Genomic DNA, 20,688 nt, shown 5'->3' with positions numbered 1-20,688 from the left:
CAGAAGAGGTGTAATTCTTTTCTCAAAAATGACTGTGCTAAAGAGCAGAGCTGAACACCAACTGAAGCAGCTCTCAGTCAAAGGAGCTTCCGTTAGCTTGATGACAGAGTGACAGGGTGGTGTACTGGTATTGTCACTGAGCTAATAATCCAGTAGCCCATGCTAATGCCTTGAGGACATGGGCTCAAATCTCATCATAGTGGCTGATGGAATTCAAATTCAAGTAATTCATAAAAATATGGAAATGTAAGATGGTCTCAGTAATAGTGCAATGGAATCTAAAGTGAAATGGTCGAACAATTTCCTTACGGAAGAGACCTGGCCCAGCTGTATCTCTATTTACACACTTTGGCACAAAGAGAGAGTCAGAGGTGGAGTGAGAGATAAAGGGAGGGACAGAGAGAGAGAGGGGTGGGGTGTGGGGAGATACAGAACTAGGTAGAGAGAGAGAGTTATAAAGAGCGAGGGAGATATGGACAGAGATACCGAAACAGGGGAAGGTGGATAGGGGCAGACATGAGAAAGGAAGAGACATAGAGAGAGGATGAGACAAGTTGTAGCAATCAGTAACATTCCCATTCTCTGCCCAGTCCTATGTTGGAGGGCAAGTGTGAGGGTTTTAGGGGCGAATACCTTCTGGAAATCGAAATATTCTTCTTTCATACTTTGTCCCTTTGTCCCTCTGTTTCGGTGTATGTGTGTCTATGCCTGTTTCTCTCTCCTCTCTCAGAACCTCAGTAAAACTCCACCGACATCTGTTAGCCATTTTAAGTTGGCTGCTTTTGGTGACACTACAGCTGCAGAGGGTGTAATTCCTTATGCAGGATGGTAAGAAACCTGTTTCCTGATATTTAACAGCATATTCTGTAGGCTTTGTATAATGTAATTGATTAATCCACAGTAATCAATCAAATCTGACATTGATTACTGCTTGATGGTCTCTCGGTTTACTTTCCTCCCAGAGTTGATTAAAAACACTGATATTAGTGTCGAGGGGAGTTCCAGTTTACCTCAGTGTTTTGAAAATATCAAATTCTGATCCCATTCCCAGCAAAGTATATTATATTATGGGACGCTGCAAATGTTGTTGCGCTCAATGCGGACGGTACCTTAATGTTGCAATAGGATGGTATCATTTATTTTCGGATAACAGTCAACCCACAGGGGAAATGAATCACTGGGTCACCATTCTGAACAAACACTACAGTATTCCAGAAAGCGAGGCAGACAAATTCAACACAAGATTCATGTTCTGAGTCTCGCTGGTCTGTTCTGATTTTCTGATGGGTACCATCAGCCTAGATATTGTGCACTGCCCTGGACCTACAATTATTGAACTCAGAGGCAAGATTACTACATACTGAGCCACAGCTTGCTCAAATGTTCCCTTGGAAATTTTGTTGCTTTGTGCGGCCATGTTTTTGCCCTGTGCGTGGCCCCTTTAAGTTTTTAATGGATCTGAGCAGATGTGTGTAATTTATCACGGAACAGGACCTGCATGGTACCTTCCAAGCTGCTGCACTAAGCTTTGCGGGAACACTGACCAACACTGTCCATCCCAGTCTCTTCCTTGTTCTCTCCAGTATTCATTCCCCATTGCTATCCTTCCCTCTCGCCGTTATTCTCTCTCTGTATTTATCCCTGTCTTCCTCACTATTACTCTCTCCATCTGGCTGGAGGGGAAGAAATAGAGACATAATATAGAGGCAGCTTTACTCTATATCCAACCCCACACTGCACCTGCCCTGGGAGTGTTTGATAGAACAGAGAAGACAGAGATTGACGCTGACGCTAGATCCTTTCCATACCTCTTCGTCTCAAAACCTCTCTTTCCTGTTTGAAGATGCTCCTTAAAACCAACTTTTTTGACCACCTATATGGTCACCTAGCCTAATATCTCCTTACGTAGCTCGGTGCCAATTATTTATTTAGAATCATCGAGTCGTACAGCATAGAAACAGACCCTTCAGCCCACAGAGTCCATGCCGACCATAATGCCTATCTATACTAATCCCACCTGCCTGCATTAATTCCATATCCCTCTCTGCCTTGCTCATCCAAATGCATGCCCAGATGCCTCTTAAATGTTGCTACTGTTCCTCCCTCCACCACCTCCTCTGGCAGCTCATTCCGGATACCCACTATTCTTTGTGTGAAAAATTTACCCCTTTGATCCCCTTTAAACCTCCTCCCTCTCACCTTAAATCTATGCCCCCTAGTTTTAGTCACCCCTACCATGGGAAACAGACTCTGGTATGTACTCTATCTACGCCTCTCATAACTTTATATACCTCTGTCATGTCCCTTTTAACCTCCTTTGTTCCAGGGAAAATAGACGCAGCCTATCCAATCTCCCTTTATAATTCAAGCCCTCCATAACAGACAACAACATCCTTGTGAATCTTTTCTGCACCCTCTCTAGCTTAATCACAACTTTCCTGCAGTGCGGCGACCAGAACTGCACACAGTACTCCAAATGCGGCCTTACCAACGTTATGTACAACTGGAGCATGGCGTCCCAACTCTTGCACTCAATGCCTCGGCCGATGAAGGCAAGCATGCCATATGCCTTCTTCACCTCCCTGTCTACCTGTGTTGCCACTTTCAGAGAACTTTGTACTTGCACCCCAAGGTCTCTCTGATCAAGAACAATTCCCAGGGCCCTGCCATTCACTGTTTATGTCCTTCCATGGTTTAACTTCCCAAAATACATTATTTCGCACTAGTCTGCGTTAACTTCCATTTGCTAATCCCTTGCCCACTTTTCCAGTTGATCTATATCCTGTTCTAACCTTAGACAACCTTCTTCACTGTCCACCATACCACCAATTCTGCTCTCATTTGTCAACTTACTAATCATGACCCCTACATTCACATCCAAGTCATGAATATATATGGCAAACAACCGAGGGCCCATCACCGATCCCTGCAGCACACCACTGGTCACGGGCCTTAAATCAGAAAGATAAACCTCCACTACCACCCTCTGCCTCCTATCACCAAGCCAATTTTGTATCCAATTTGCTAGCTCACCCTGGATCCCATGTGTTTGAACCTTCTGGCCAGCCTACTATTCGGGACATTGTCAAAGGCCTTGCTAAAGTCAATGTAGACAACGTCCATCGCCCTGCCCTCTTCGATCCTCTTGGTCACCTCCTCGGAAAACACAATCAAATTCTTGAGGTATGATTTCCCACGCACAGCCCAATGCTGACTATCCCTAATCAGACCATGCCTTTCCAAATGCATATAAATGCTTTCTTTCAGAATCCCTTCCAATAACTTTCCCACCACTGATGGAAGGCTCACTGGCCTGTAGTTACTTGGCTTATACCTGCTGCCCTTCTTAAATAAAGGCGCAACATTAGCTATCCTCCAGTCTTCCTGTACCTCACCCATGGATAACGATGATACAAAAATCTCTGCCAGGGCCCCAGCAATCTCCTCCCTTGCTTCCCATAATATCCTGGGCTACACCTGGTCAGGCTCTGGGGATTTATCCACCTTAATGCGCTTCAAAACCTCCAACACCTCTTCCTTTGTAATGTTGATATGCTCCAGGATATCGGTGTTCCCTCCCTTGAACTCACTAGCTTCCATGACCTTCTCCACGGTAAGTACAGACGAGAAGTATTCTTTTAAGACTTTGCCCATTTCCCGTGGCTCCACACATGGCTTACCACACTGATCCGTAATGGGACCTACTCTCAACCTAGCGACCCGTTTACGCTTAATATACTGATAGAACCTTTTAGGATCTGCCAGGGAAATCTCATGGTTCTTTTCCGCCCTCTTACTTTCATTCTAAAGTGTACTGCAACATCACCTATACTCATCGAGGGACTCGCTTGATTCCAGCTGCCTATACGTGACATCTGCCTCCTTCTTTTTCCTGACCTCAACATCCCTCGTCAACCAAAGTTCCCTAAACTTGGCAGCCTTGCCCTTACATCTAACAGGAACATGCCGGCCCTGAACTCTTCCTATCTCACTGTCAAAAGCCTCCCGCTTGCCAGACGTCCCTTTACCTGCAAACAGTCTCTCCCATTCAACTTTTGAGAGTTTCCGTACGATATCATCGAAATTAGCCATCCGTCAATTTAGGACTTCAACCTGAGGACCAGTCCTATCCTTTTATTTAATCCTATATAGTTAATTGTGACATAATTTAGTAAGGATTTAATAAGTATTTATTTATTTGAAGTTAATTTATTAATTAGTGTTAGAAAGGTCAGTTAGAGGGGTGAAGTGCTTCACCTTTGAGATGTGGGAGGTCCGTGACGCTTCCAGCGTTCCGGACGACTACATCTGCATGAAGTGTACCCAATTGCAGCTCCTCACAGACCGCATGGATCGGTTGGAGCGGCAACTGGATGCACTTTGGAGCATGCTGCTGGCAGAAAGCGTCATAGACAGGAGTTTTAGAGAAGTGGTTACACCCAAGGTGCAGGCAGATAGATGGGTGATCGCTAGAAGGGGCAGGCAGTCAGTGCAGGAATCCACTGTGGCTCTCACCCTCTCGAACATGTATACCGTTTTGGATACTGTTGGGGGGGATAGCCTATCAGGGGAAAACAACAGCAGCAGCCAGAGCAGTGGCACCACGGCTGGCACTGTTGATCAGCAGGGAGGGACAAAGCACAGAAGAGCAATCGTTACAGGGGACTCTATAGTCAGGGGCACAGAAAGGCGCTTCTGTGGACGTGAAAGAGACTCCAGGATGGTATGTTGCCTGCCTGGTGCCCGGGTCAAGGATGTCTCTAAACGGACAGGGGGAGTTCTGTAGGGGGAGGCTGAATAGCCAGAGGTTGTGGTGCACATCAGTACCAATGACATAGGCAGGAAGAGTGACGAGATCCTGCAGTGGGAGTTTAGGGCGAAAAGTAGAAAGTTAAAGGACAGGACCTCTAGGGTTGTAATCTCAATATTGCTCCCTGTGCCTCGTGTCACTGAGGTTAGAAAAAGGAAGATAGTGCAGCTAAACACGTGGCTGAACAGCTGGTGTAGAAGGGAGGTTTTCAGATATCTGGATCACTGGGAACTCTTCAGGGAGATGTGGGACATGTACAAGAAGGACGGGTTGCATATAAACTGGAGGGGCACAAATATCTTCGCTGCGAAGTTTGCTAGCGTCACTCGGGAGGGTTTAAACTAGTGTGGCAGGGGGGTGGGAACCAGAGCAGTAGGACAGCAAGTGAAATAAATGAGGGAGAACGAGTAAATAAGGCCAGTAAGACTAAGAGGAAGAGCAGGCAGGGAGATGTTGCGGAGTACAGCGGGACTCGTGGTCTGAAGTGCATTTGTTTCAATGAGAGAAGTATAACAGGTAAGGCAGATGAAGCTAGAGCTTGGATTAATATTTGGAACTATGATGTTGCTGCTATTACAGAGACTTGGTTGAGGGAAGGACAGGATTGGCAGCTAAATGTTCCAGCATTTGAAAGCTTCAGGCGGGATAGAGGGGGATGTAAAAGGGGTGGGTGAGTTGTATTACTGGTTAAGGAGAATATCACAGCTGTACTGTGGGAAGACACCTCGGAAGGGTCATGCAACGAGGCAATATGGGAGGAGTTCAGGAATAGGAAGGGTGCAGTTCAGATGTTAGGGGTTTACTGCAGGCCTCCCAACAGCCAGCGGGAGGTAGCGGAGCGCAAATGTAGACAGATTTTGGAAAGATGTAAAGTAGTTGATGTTGTAGTGGAGGGTGATTTTAACTTCTCCTCTTTTGACTGGGACTCACTTAGTGCTCGGGGCTTGGATGGGGTAGAATTTGTAAGGAGCATCCAGGAGGGTTTCTTGAAACAATATGCAGATAGTCCAACTAGGGATGGGGTCGTACTGGACCTTTTATTGGGGAATGAGCCTGGTCAGGAGGTCGAAGTTTTAGTCGGGGAGCATTTCGGGAACAGTGACCATAATTCCATAAGTTTTAAGGTACTTGTGGATAAGGCTAAGAGTAGTCCTCGGGTGAATGTGCTAAATTGGGGGAAGGCTAATTATAACAATATTGGGCAGGAACTGAAGAATTTAGATTCGGGGTGGCTGATTGACGGTAAATCAACATCTGACATGTGGGAGTCTTTCAAACGTCCGTTGATTAGAATCCAGGACCAGCATGTTCCTGTGAGGAAGAAGGATAATTTTGGCAAGTTTCGGGAAACTTGGGTAACGCGGGATATCGTGAGCCTAGTCAGAAAGAAAAAGGAAGCATTCGTAAGGGCTGGAAGGCTAGGAACAGTCGAAGCCCTTGAGGAATAAAAAGACAGTAGGAAGGAACTTAAGCGAGGAGTCAGGAGGGCTAAAAGCGGCCATGAAATATCATTGGCAAACAGGATTAAGGAAAATCCCAAGGCTTTTTATACGTGTATGAAGAGCAAGAGGGCAACCAAGGAAAGTGTTGGCCCACTCAAGGACAGAGACGGGAATATATCTGTGGAGCCAGAAGAAATGGGCGCGGTACTAAATGAGTACTTTGCATCAGTATTCACCAAAGGGAAGGGCTTGCTGGATGATGAGCCTAAGGAAGGGAGTGCAGATAGTCTCGTTCATGTCGTTAACAAAAAGGAGGAGGTGTCGGGCGTCTTGCAAAGCATTAAGGTAGATAAGTCCCCAGGGCCTGATGGGATCTACCCCAGAATACTGAGGGAGGCAAGGGATGAAATGGCTGAGGCCTTGACAGAAATCTTTGTTTCCTCATTGGCTACAGGTGAGATCCCAGAGGACTGGAGAATAGCCAATGTTGTTCCTTTGTTTAAGAAGGGTGCAAGGATAATCCAGGAAATTATAGGCCGGTGAGCCTTACGTCAGTGGTAGGGAAATTATTAGAGAGGATTCTTCGGGAGAGGATTTACTCCCAATGGAAACACATGAACTCATTAGCGAGAGGCAGCATGGTTTTGTGAAGGGGAGGTCGTGTCTCACTAATTTCATTGATGGAGGAAGGGCAGTTGATGTTGTCCATATGGACTTCAGTAAAGCTTTTGACAAGGTCCCTCAGGGCACACTGGTACAAAAGGTGAAATCACACGGGATCATAGGTGAGCTGGCAAGATGGATACAGAACTGGCTCGATCACAGAAGACAGAGGGAGCAATGGAATGGTGTTTTTCTGAATGGAGGGATGTGCCTAGTGGTGTTCCACAGGGATCAGTGCTGGGACCTTTGCTGTTTGTAGTATATATAAATGATTTGGAGGAAAATATAGCTGGTCTGATTAGTACGTTTGCGGACGACACAAATGTTCGTGGAGTTGCGGATAGTGATGAGGATTGTCGGAGGATACAGCAGGATATAGATTGGTTGGAGAGTTGGCGGAAAAATGGCAGATTGAGTTTAATCCGGACAAATGTGAGATAATGCATTTTGGAAGGTCTAATGCAGGTGGAAAGTATACAGTAAATGGCAGAACCCTTAGGAGGATTGACAGGCAGAGAGATCTGGGCGTACAGGTCCACAGGTCACTGAAAGTGGCAACGCAGGTGGATAAGGTAGTCAAGAAGGCATACGGCATACTTGCCTTCATCGTTCAGGGCATAGAATATAAAAATTGGCAAGTCATCCTGCAGCTGTACAGAACTTTAGTTAGGCATCACTTCGAATATTGCATGTAATTCTGCTCGCCACACTACCAGAAGGACGTGGGGGCTTTGGAGAGGGTACAGCAGAGATTTACCAGGTCGTTGCCTGGTCTGGAGGGCATTAGCTATGAGGAGAGGTTGGATAAACTCCGATTGTTTTCACTGGAACGACGGAGGTGGAGCGGCGACATGATAGAGCTTTAAAAAGTTATCAGCAGCATGGACTGAGTGGATAGTCAGAAGCTTTTTCCCAGGGTGGGATAGTCAGTTACACGGGGACATAGGTTTAAGGTGCGAGGGGCAAAGTTTAGAGGGGATGAGCGAGGCAAGTTCTTTACACAAAGGGTGGTAAGTGCCTGGAACTTGCTGCCGGGGGTGCAGGTGGAAGCAGGTACGATAGCGACGTTTAAGAGGCATCTTGACAAATACATGAATAGGATGGGAATAGAGGTATACGGTCCCTGGAAGTGCAGAAGGTTTTAGTTTCGGCAGGCATCAACATCGGCGCAGGCTTTTTTTTTAGATTAGAGATACAGCACTGAAACAGGCCCTTCGGCCCACCGAGTCTGTGCCGACCAGCAACCACCCATTTATACCAATCCTACACTAATCCCATATTCCTACCAAACATCCCCATCTGTCCCTATATTTCCCTACCACCTACCTATACTCGTGACAATTTATAATGGCCAATTTACCTATCAACCTGCAAGTCTTTTGGCTTGTGGGAGGAAACCGGAGCACCCGGAGGAAACCCACGCAGACACAGGGAGAACTTGCAAACTCCACACAGGCAGTACCCAGAATTGAACCCGGGTCGCTGGAGCTGTGAGGCTGCAGTGCTAACCACTGCACCACTGTGCCGCCCGTGGAGGCACTGAGACACATAATACCAGACAGGAGTGAATCATTCCTTTGTACGCATTGTGTACTATATGTATACAGCAGCTGACACTTTATTAAATTCATTCACGGGATCTGGGCATCAGCATCTGCTGCCAAACTTCTCTTTGAAGTTGATGATCAACCCTCCTTGTTACCCCCAAGAAAAATTCAATCAAGCTAATCTGCCACAATTTCTAAATGGTAATTAATATTGTTTACCAGAATTTTTCCCAATAATTAGCCCCCCACTTTGGTTAGGCTGAGTGGCCTGTAATTACTCAGTCTATCCCATTCTCCCTTTTTAAGCAACAGTACTACATTAGCAGTCCTCCATTCCTCTTGTCTGTAACCAGAGAGGACTGGAAAATGATGGTCAGAGCCTCCACTATTTCCCCCCTTGTACCTCATTGCAGTCTGAGCCTGGTGAATTATAAGCTTTCAAAGATGCTATCCCCCTTAAATATTTCCTGTCTCATTGTTTATCCCATACAATATTTCAAAACTCTCCTCCTTGACTGTAATGTCTGCATTGTCCATTCTTTTGTGAAGTCTGATGTAAAATATTCACTAAGAAGCATGCCCACATCTTACGCCTCCACAGGTAGGAATAATGAGGAGAGGGGATATAAACAAGAGGGTTCAATTCTAAAGCGGTGCAGGAGGAGAGATCTCGGGGGTATATGTACAAACTTCATTGAAGATGGCAGGGCAGGTTGACAAAGTGGTTAAAAAGCCACACAGGGTACTGGGCTTTATAAACAGAGGGATATGTGGAGTACAAAAGCAAGGACATTATAATGCAAAGCACTGGTTCGGCCTCAGCTGGAGTACTGTGTCCAGTTCTGGGCACCACACGTTGGGAAGGATGTGAAGACTGTGGAGAAGGTATAGAAAAGGTAGACGACATTCTTCCAGCCAAAATGATTGCAAAGTACAGCTGGTGATACTCTGATCATCTATCCTGTTGTCTACATCGTCCAGAGTGTCCGCGGCCACGGCGTGCAGTAAGTCCAGTGCAGAGAGGAAGGAGCAGCGGAACCCTAGCGTAATAAGACCTAGTACAGAGGGGAAGCATTGTCAAAAACCCCGAACACGTAAAAGCTCACGAACTGGGCCCAGTTGACTCCATCGCGGAACGGCTCCTTGGCCATAACGTCAAAGCGCCCCTTGGAGATGTGCGGCTCGCAGCGCAACTTTCGCGCAAAGTCGGCGAATTCCTGCCGGTACTGGCGCCCGACGCTGTCGCCCCCCTCGCGGAGGAGGCGGATGAGCTTTCCCGGCATCGATGGTGGGAACTGATGAAATGTTTTATTACCTGCACCCCCTTCCTCACCCGCCGCTTCCCCAGCCCCTCTCCCCTCGCAACCCCTTCCCAGCACCCCCCTTGCACCATCTTCCCCCTGCACCCCTCCCGCTCGCACCCCCTCCTCCCACTAGCATCCACCTATCCCTGAGCAGGGCAACTAACAGCCCCACTGCCTTGTGGGCGGCTCGGGAGAGTCCAAGGCTAAGGGAGTAAACCCTAACAGAAAATCCTGAGCAGAACCCCATAGGCGGTCATGTGTCACCTTTGGCATGTTGCCGGCAGTTCCTGCAGCCATACCAGTGCCAAACGTCGTGCTCTGCACTCCTTGGGACCCCACCAGAAAAGCAGAGAGGGGGGTTTCGATGCTTGGGCAACTCACAACCTCCATACATTCGCCCAGGCATGCGCCATGGAGAGGTCACTCCATAGGCGCCTCACAACGACTGAAACAACACGGAAGGCAGCAGTTACGGGTGATAAGTCCAGCTCAATTGGTGTAGAGATTGGGCGTCACGGGTTGCCTTTGTCGGTGGGAGAGGTCATCGCACCTCACTGGACAGCTACCGCCGGCCTCAAACCGGGCAGCCCCAGGTCAATAAGGTTCTGTCCCGCCACAGTCTAACTGCTTCAATGGGTGCTTGGAGCTCAGGGTCATTGCCCGAAAGGTGGACTGAAACACCGCACCAAACAGCACGATAAAAGGAAAGCAGGTACCAGGCCTTCGTTTTCCACGTTGGAACGTCAGAACTATGTGTCCTGGCCTGTCGGAAGACCTTACACAAATCAGCGATTCTCAGAAGACCGCCATCATTAATAATCAGCTCAGTAGATTCAATGTGGACATTGCAGCACTTCAGGAGACACGCCTCCCTGCAAGCAGAGCTCTGAGAGAGCAAGACTACACCTTCTTCTGGCAGGGTAGGGACCCTGAAGAACCAAGACAGCATGGAGTGGGCTTCGCCGTCAGAAATTCTTTCCTCAGCATGATAGAGCCACCTAAAAATGGCTCAGAACGCATACTGTCCATCCGACTGCACACCGCCTTTGGTCCAGTACACCTACTCAGCACCTATGCACCAACACTCTGTTCCTCACCTGAAGTTAAAGACCAGTTCTACGAGGAACTCCATAATATTATTAGTAGCATCCCCAATACCGAACATCTGTTCCTGCTGGAAGACTTTAACGCCAGGGTTGGGCCGACCATGACTCATGGCCCTCCTGCCTTGGGCGCTATGGCATTGGATAGATGAAGGAGAATGGACAGAGACTGCTTGCGTTGTGTACCTATCATAACCTCTGCATCACCAACTCATTCTTTCATACTAAATCCTGTCACCAGGTTTCTTGGAAGCACCCAAGATCACGTCGTTGGCACCAGCTGCACCTTAACATCACAAGGCGAGCCTCTTTAAACTGTGTTCAAATCACACATAGCTTCCACAGTGCGGACTGCGACACTGACCACTCCTTGGTGTGCAACAAGGTTAGACTCAATCCAAAGAAGCTGCATCACTCCAAGCAGATGGGCCACCCGCACATCAACACGAGCAGAAATTCTTACCCACAGCTGTTACAAAAATGTCTAAATTCACTTGAAAAAGCCCTTCAAAACACTCCCACAGATGATGCAGAGACCAAGTGGGCCCAAATCAGAGACGCCCTCTATGCGTCAGCCATGCCCACCTATGGCAAACGTGTGAAGCGGAATGCAGACAGGTTTCAATCTCATTTTGAATAGCTGGAACCTGTCATAGCCACTAAGCGCATTGCACTGCTGAACTACAAAAAAATCCCCCCGCGAGTTAACATCCGTAGCACTTAAAGCAGCCAGAAGCGCTGCACAAAGAACAGACAGGCGCTGCGCAAATGACTACTGGCAACACCTATGCCTTCATATTCAGCTGGCCTCAGACACCGGAAACATCAGAGGAATGTATGATGGCATGAAGAGAGCTTTTGGGCCAACCATCAAGAAGATCGCCCCCCCTCAAATCTAAAACAGGGGACATAATCACTGACCAACGCAAGCAAATGGACCGCTGTGTTGAGCACGACCTAGAACTGTACTCCAGGGAGAATGTTGTCACTGAGACTGCCCTCAGTGCAGCCCAGTCTCTGCCAGTCATGGATGAGCTGGACGTACAGCCAAGAAAGTCGGAACTCAGTGATGCCATTGATTCACTAGCCAGCGGAAAAGCCCCTGGGAATGACGGCATTACCCCTGAAATAATCAAGAGTGCTAAGCCTGTCATATTCTCAGCACTCTATGAACTGCTTTGCCTGTGCTGAGACGAGGGAGCAGTACCACAGGACATGCGCGATGCCAATATCATCACCCTCTATAAAAACAAAGGTGACCGCGGAGACTACAACAAGTACCGTGGAATCTCCCTACTCAGCATAGTGGGGAAAGTCTTCACTCGAGTCGCTTTAAACAGGCTCCAGAAGCTGGCCGAGCGTGTCTACCCTGAGGCACAGTGTGACGTTCGAGCAGAGAGATCGACCATTGACATGCTGCTCCCACTTCGTCAGCTACAGGAGAAATGCCGTGAACAATAGATGCATCGCTACGTTGCTTTCATTGATGTCAGCAAAGCCTTTGACCTCGTCAGCATACGTGGTCTCTTCAGACTACTAGAAAAGATCGGATGTCCACAAAAGCTACCAAGTATCATCACGTCATTCCATGACAATATGAAATGCACAATTCAGCAAAGCAGCGCCTCATCAGACCCCTTTCCTATCCTGAGTGGTGTGAAACAGGGCTGTGTTCGCGCACCTACACTGTTTGGGATTTCCTTCTCCTTGCTGCTCTCCCACAAGTTCAAGTCTTCAGAAGAAGGAATTTACCTCCACACAAGATCAGGTGGCAGGTTGTTCAACCTTGCCCGTCTAAGAGCGAAGACCAAAGTACGGAAAGTCCTCATCAGGGAGGTCCTCTTTGCTGACGATGCTGCATTAACATCTCACACTGAAGAGTGTCTGCAGAGTCTCATCTACAGATTTTCGGCTGCCTGCAACGATTTTGTCCTAACCATCAGCCTCAAGAAAACGAACATCATGGGACAGGACGTCAGAAATGCTCCATCCATCAATATCGGTGACCACGCTCTGGACGTTCAAGTGTTCATCTACCTGGGCTCAACTATCACCAGTAACCTCTCTCGCGATGCAGAAATCAACAAGCACATAGGAAAGGCTTCCACTGCTATGTCCAGACTGGCCAAGAGAGTGTGGGAAAATGGCGCACTAACACGGAACACAAATGTTCGAGTGTATCCTCAATACGTTGCTCTGCGGCAGAGAGGCCTGGACAACGTATGTCAGCCAAGAGCGACGTCTCAATTCATTCCATCTTCGCTGCCTCCGGAGAATCCTTGGCATCAGGTGACAGGACCGCATCTCCAACACAGTCGTCCTCGAGGCGGCCAACATCCCCAGCTTATACACACTACTGAGTCAGCGGCGCTTGAGATGGCTTGGCCATGTGAGCCGCATGGATGATGGCAGGATCCCCAAGGACACATTGTACTGCGAGCTCGCCACTGGTGTCAGACGTACCGCCGTCCATGTCTCCGCTTTAAAGAAGTCTGCAAACGCGACATGAAGTCCAGTGACATTGATCACAAGTCGTGGGAGTCAGTTGCCAGCGATCGCCATAGCTGGCGGGCAGCCATAAAGGTGGGGCTAACGTGTGGCGAGTCGAAGAGACTTAGCAGATGGCTGGAAAAAAGACAGAAGCGCAAGGGGAGAGCCAACTGTGTAACAGCCCCGACAACCAATCTTTTCTGCAGCACCTGTGGAAGAGTCTGTCACTCTAGTATTGGCCTTTATAGCCACTCCAGGCGCTGCTCCACAAACCACTGATCACCTCCAGGCACTTACCCATTGTCTCCCGAGACAAGGAGGCCAAAGAAGAAGAAGATATTCCATCAGCCACGTTCTTGCCCACTAACTGAACCTGTACATACTCCATACTCCCTCTGTGTCCTCCTCACAGCTTATTGTCTCAGCTGAATTCGTATTATCAGCTAACTGGATACCTTAGGTTCCATCCTTTAATCGCCCAATCATTTATCCCCACGTTTAGTGACCTCACTTTTATATGTTTAAGACCAACAATCTGTTTCAGTTATTACTGCACTAGATCCTGCCTCTGTTCATAAAAGACTAGACCCTGCCTTCATTATTACTGTACTGGACAACATCTCGGTTTGTTACCCTCGATCAGGTCTCTGCATATGCTGCATTTCACCTGGTCTCAGTTTGTACTGCGCACACTGTTTCTAATACAATTGGCCCTGTCTAGACTCTATATCTAACCGCATACTGCCCATGCCCTGGGAATGTTTGATAGGACAGTGCAGAGGGAAACTTTCTTCTTTGGCCTACTTGTCTCGAGAGACAATGGGTAAGCACCTGGATGTGGTCAGTGGTTTGTGGAGCAACGCCTGGAGTGGCTATAAAGTCCAATTCTAGAGTGACAGACTTTTCCACAGGCGCTGCAGATAAAATTAGTTGTCGGGGCTGTTACACAGTTGGCTCTCTCCTTGCACTTCTGTCTTTTTTCCTGCCAGCTGCTAAGTCTCTTCGACTCGCCACTCTTTAGCCCCGCCTTTATGGCTGTCCGCCAGCTCTGGCGATCACTGACTACTGACTCCTACGATTGCCGTCAATGTCACTGTACTTCATGTTGCGTTTGCAGACGTCTTTAAAGCGGGGACATGGACGGCCGGTGGGTCTGATATCAGTGACGAGCTCGCTGTACAATGCATCCATGGGGATGCTATCATCTTCCATGCGGCTCACATGGCGAAGCCATCTCAAAGGCCGTTGGTTCAGTAGGGTGTATATGGTGGGGATGTTGGCCGCCTCGAGGAATTCTGCATTGAAGATACAGTCCTGTCACCTGATGCCAAGGATTCTCCAGAGGCAGCGAAGATGGAATGAGTTGAGATGTTGCTCTTGGCTGACATATATTGTCCAGGCCTCTCTGCCATAGAGCAAGGTACTGAGGACACAGGATTGAAACACTCAGACTTTTGTGTTCTGTGCCAGTGCGACATTTCCGCACACCCTCTTGGCCAGTCTTGACATAGCAGCGGACGCTGTTCCCATGCGCTTGTTGATTTCTGCAGAACGAGACAGGTTACTGGTGATATCTGAGCCTAGGTTGATGAACTCTTGAACCACTTCCATAGCGTTTTCGCTGATATTGATGGATAGAGCATTTCTGACGTCCTGTCCCATGCTACTACTGATAATATGGAGTTCCTCGTAGAACAGGTCTTTAACTTCAGATGGGGAGCAGATTGTTGGAGCATAGATACTGAGTAGGTGTACTGGACCAGAGGCGGTGAGCAGTCAGATGGACAGTATGTGTTCTGAGCTATTTGAAGGTGACTATCATGCAGAGCCAAGAGTTTCTGATGGCGAAGCCCACTGCACGCTGTCTTGGTTCTTCAGGTTCCCTAATCTGCCAGTGGAAGGTGTATTCTTGCACTCTTAGAGATCCACTTGCAGGGAGGTGTGTCTCCTGAAGGGCGGTAATGTCCACATTGCGTCTATTGAGCTCATTGTTAATGATGGCGGTCTTCTGAGAATGGTTAATTTGTGTAAGGTTTTCTGACAAACCAGGACACATAGTTCTGACGTTCCAGCAGAAGATATGTAGGTAGGTGGGAGGGAGTGGGGACCGAGTTTCTGTGCGGTTGGTGCTCCCCTCCTGTCCCTGCTCTGTTAAACATGAAAGTGCACAGGTTGGAAGTGGGTTGATTTCGTGGTTGAGATTTTTATGTTTTAAACTCTGACTTGATCTCAACCCACTTAATTTTGGTTGTAAACTTTAATACCAATAATGAGCAGCATGGCTGGACCGAGATGTCTGCCCTGCATTCTGGATATCTGAAACAAGCGCAGTGGCCTACAGACATCTGGGAGTTTCACGGGGAGGGGCAGGTGGACCGAGTGGCCATGAGGGGGTCGTGAGGCTCAGGGCCTCAATCCGGCCTTGGCCACCCTTCCCGTTACTGCTGGGAGCCGGGAAAGAATCTTCACCGTGAGCTGGATGGCGACCACGAACGCAGCGTCAGCCTGGAGGGCCTGGATGACGCCGACATCGAGGAGGCCGTGCAGGCTGTGGACTGGCAGACTCTCCAGGCTTGCGACCTCCGCCGAACGCCTCCTCCCTCCCATCCTCGCACCACCTTATCACCTCCTACCCCTTCGCTCCCCACCCCCTCCTCACTTGCACCCCTTCCCCCTCCCGCCAGTACTCTCTCCCCCTCGCACCCCCTTCCCAGCTCACCCCGCGCACCCCCTTCCCCCTCGTACCGCCTCCCTCCTTGAACCCCCTTCCCAGCTCCCCCTCGCACCCCCTTTCCCTGCTTCCCCTTCCCCTCACACCTCCTTCCCCTGCAGCCCCTGCCCTCCACCAGCACCTCCTTCATAGAACCCCCCTCTCAACCCCTTCCCAGTTCCCCCCTCGCACCCCCTTACCCCCTCACACCCCTTCCCCACCCCCTCTCCCCGGCAGCCCCCGCTCCCCCATCGCCCCGCACCCCGTCTTCCCTTCCCTCTCCCTCCATGAAATCGCACAGTTTACTTGTTAGGGCCCCTGCTCATGGATAGGAGCGAACTACCCCGCTGCTTGGTGGGCGTCTGGGGAGAGACTAAGGCTAAGGGACTAAACCATAAAAGAAAATCCAGAGCAGAACCTCTCAGGCCTTAATGTGTCACCTTTGGCATGTTTCTGGCACTTCCTGCAGCCATGCCGACGCCAAAGGTCGTGCTCTGCACTCCTTTGGACCTCACTAGGAATGCCGAGAAGGGTGTTTTGTTGCTTGGGCAACTCACAACCACCATACATCCGCCCAGGCAGGCGCCATGGAGAGGTCATTCCATAGTTGCCTCACAACGACCAAAGCAATACAGAAGGCAGCAGGTGTGGGTTATAAGTCCAGCTTAATTGGGGTAGAGATTGGGCGCCACCGGTTGCCTTTGTTGGTGGGAGAGATCATCACATCTCACTGGACAGATACCGCCCCCCTCAAACTGGGAAGCCCCCGACAAGTAAGGTTCTGTCCCGCCACAGTCCACCTGCTTCAGTGGGTGCTTGGAACTCAGGGTCATTGCCCAACAAGTGGGCGATAACACAGCAGCAAACAACACGACAAAAAAATGGAAAGAAGGGACCAGCCCTTCGTTTTGCAAGCAGGAACGTCAGAAATATGTGTCCTTGCCTGTCGGAATGTTTTTTAACTACACACAAAACAGAAGGGCACGTGCTTTATTTTAAAGATAAGCAAATTACGTCATTTTTCTTGTTCTATCTTCAGGCGCCTTTTCAAAGACTGTAATAAATCCAAATACTAAAGAACAAGTTATTTAACATTTTTACAACAAAAGAGTTAACACTACTTCTTAAACGAAATTTAATCTTCCCCATATCTCTTTTGCTGATCATTTTCTCCCTTAAATCAATATCCAATTTCTGACATTGTTACTTAAATCAGTCAGCAAGACACGTCTTCAAGTTTAAACCGCAAAATAAAGCAATTGCAGATTTAACCGTTGGTCCAATTAAAGCAGTGTTTTAAACTTCAAATTGGATTTCTGCCAGACATCTTCAGACTTTCAAGGTAGAATATTATCTCTTAGAAAATTGTTAATTGCCTTTTTACAGTGGCAAAACCAACTTATAAAATAAAAATGTAACTTTAACTTTTATATCCCATTCCTGGGTACACAATCTTAAATTGGAATGAACACACGAACAATGACTTTTCACACTCATTCAATTCCAAACAACTTACTTTGAAAATTGATTCCTGTTATGGGTTTTGAATTCAAAATACCAAACTCTGTGTCAGATTCCCTGTCCTGATGCCAAGGAATGCATAGGTTCAATTAGTTCACGACGAAACTTGACTCAAGGTTCCAACAAAATATACGTGTAAAAGAAAAGAAGAAGTAACAGTCTCATGCTTTCAACTTTAAAGCCAAACAACAAAGAGTTAACGACTGTCAGTTCTACAGAACACAATTTGCACATCCCAAGGTCATTCATTTCATTCGTGGAAACTTCCAACATTCACACATTCGAATCCGAAGACTCAATATCTTGTTTTTCCTCACTTGAAATTGACTAAAACATAACATCTACCAGTGCTTCTGTCCAATGGGTCCCAGACCCCCAAAAAGCTTGCCAGAATATTCGACCCACTTTGGCCATTTACGCTTTAGGGACTCCCGGAGCACCTCCTTCCAATCTGGAGAGGCATCCATCATTCTGCTGTTTTTCTGCCACGTATATGTGTCGGACACGGTGTGACTTTAAGATAATCACTTAACCGTGCCCACCCAGCAACACCAAATATTGACCCTCAAACTGGGGTGTCAACTGCCGTGGTGGACAAAAACCAACTGCACGAGATACTTCATATAAACACTTTTATTGATACTTAGATCACTTATCTGCTGTTATTTCACTTGATAAACTACTTGTTACTTGTTACAATAGATCACAAGACTCACGGCTTGGACTTAAATAGTTCCCATTGTGAGGCGAAGTGATCAGTCTCCCTGTAATGGGTTCTCTTCACTGAAGTGGACTCAGGGTTCCCTTTCCGTGATGGTCCTGCAGGTCTTCTCTTCGGAGGCTCCGAGCCTCCACTTTTTATACAGTTGCTACCAGTATCTAGAATATTCTTAGTCACGTAAACCCATGACTTGGAGTGATCCGTTTGTTTAGTGCTGGTTGCAAAGCAAAACAAAATACATTTGCTGGCCTTGTTCTTCTTATCTGTCCTTATTTAGTAATTCTTTGCAACCGCAGCAGTCTCACGGCCTCATTCGGAGCATATCTTCTCACACATTACCTATTCAGCAGACTGGCTTCATTAAACTGCAACTGCAGCTGTTTCAAAGTCCTTGTCCTTCTTTTTCCCTTCACGCTCTGCAGATGTTTACTTGTTAGCCATCCAGCTACAACTTCAATATAAAAGCTAAATTATAATTCTGTCAGTCCCTGTTACAGTCCCCGTCCCATGGCACCTTCCCCTGCAATCGCAGGAGGTGTAATATTGCCCATTTACTTCCTCTCTCCTCTCTACCCCAGGCCCCAAACACTCCTTTCAGCGATTTCCTTGTACTTCGTTCAATGTAGTATACTGTATTCGCTGCTCACAATGTGGTCTCCTCTACATAGGGGAGACCAATTGCAGACTTGGTGACAGCTTTGCGGAACACCGCCACTCAGTCCGCAAGCAACACCCTGAGCTTCCGGTTGCTTGCCATTTCCACACTCACCCCCCACCCTGCTCTCATGCTCAAATGCTCACATCTCTGTCCTGGGATTGCTGCGGTGTTCCAGTGAACATCAAGGCAAGCTCGATGAACAGCATCTCATCTACCGATTGGGCACACGTCCGGCTGGCGGACTGAACAGTGAGTTCAATAATTTTAGAGCATGACAGCCCCCCATTTTACTTTCATTTTTAGTTGTTTTTTCTTTTTTCACATTTTTACAACTTTTTTTTTCATTAATTGCATTTCATCTTAGTTTGTTCACCCATTGTTTTTTGTCATGTTTGCACTTGCTGCTGTTCAATATTCAGTCCGTTAACACCTTTTCTGTACTAAGGCTTTGTCTTTCAACACACCATTAACATATTGTTTGCCTTTGCTCCATGACCTTTTGGTCAGCTATGCGGCCTTGTCCAATCTAAACCTTCTCCTTTGTTATCTCTTGCCCCACCCCCACCTCACTTGCTTATAACCTGTGACATTTTTAATATTTATCAGTTCCGAAGAAGGGTCACTGACCCGTAACGTTAACTCTGCTTCTCTTTCCACAGATGCTGCAGACCTGCTGAGTGGTTCCAGCATTTCTTGTTTTTATTTCAGATTTCCAGCATCCGCAGTATTTTGCTTTTATTTTAGTGTTTAATTCACTGCCACTTCTCTTCCAGGAATGCCTACCTTGAAGAAGTTCTGCTCTTCTCTCCGACGGGATTTTCGTTTGTCTCTTTTACCTTGTTCATGTTTAGAGATTCAGCACTGAAACAGGCCCTTCGGCCCACCGAGTCTGTGCCGACCATCAACCACCCATTTATACTAATCCTACACTAATCCCATATTTCTACCACATCCCCACCTGTCCCTATATTTCCCTACCACCTACCTATACTAGGGGTAATTTATAAAGGCCAATTTACCTACCAACCTGCAAGTCTTTTGGGAAGAAACCGGAGCACCCGGAGGAACCCCACGCAGACACAGGGAGAACTTGCAAACTCCACTCGGCAGTACCCAGAATTGAACCCGGGTCGCTGGAGCTGTGAGGCTGCAGTGCTAACCACTGCGCCACTGTGCCGCCCACTCCATTTATTTCTATTTCTCTCCTGGTGTTTGATAAAGTTTCTACCAAAACTCGTTTTCACAGCCACATCTCCTTCCTCAGTGATTGCCTCCGGCTCCGAATTATTCCACGTGGATTCCAACTGCAGTTTCACCCATCATGCTTTGAATACACCCCGGATGACAAGTATCTCCGAGCAATACAACGTTCCTCGGACTGCTACTCGCGACACATCCTGAGATCCACACTCAGTGCTATGTGCCGCCACATGCACACACTGGACCTTTCTCTCCAGCAGCACCACCTCACCTTAACTAAAATCTGTTCAACTCCGCAGATTAATTTCATGTTTGGTCTCATCCGATGCTTTAACAAAAAAACGTTTTTCTTCCTTTCAGGTGTCAAGGGATGCAAGCTCCAGCAGCTGATGGGGACGCATGCTCCACCAGATCCTCCTTCTGCTTCACTTCGCTCTGACCCCTTGCCGTGTAGTCACTATACCCTCTGACCTCCCCCTCTCTGATGCTGAACGTTCTGTACTCAGCAAAGGTCTCAGT

The sequence above is a fragment of the Heterodontus francisci genome, chromosome 21 (genome assembly GCF_036365525.1).
Source record: "Heterodontus francisci isolate sHetFra1 chromosome 21, sHetFra1.hap1, whole genome shotgun sequence".
NCBI lineage: Eukaryota > Metazoa > Chordata > Chondrichthyes > Heterodontiformes > Heterodontidae > Heterodontus > Heterodontus francisci.
Note: the sequence above shows the minus strand (reverse complement) of the source record.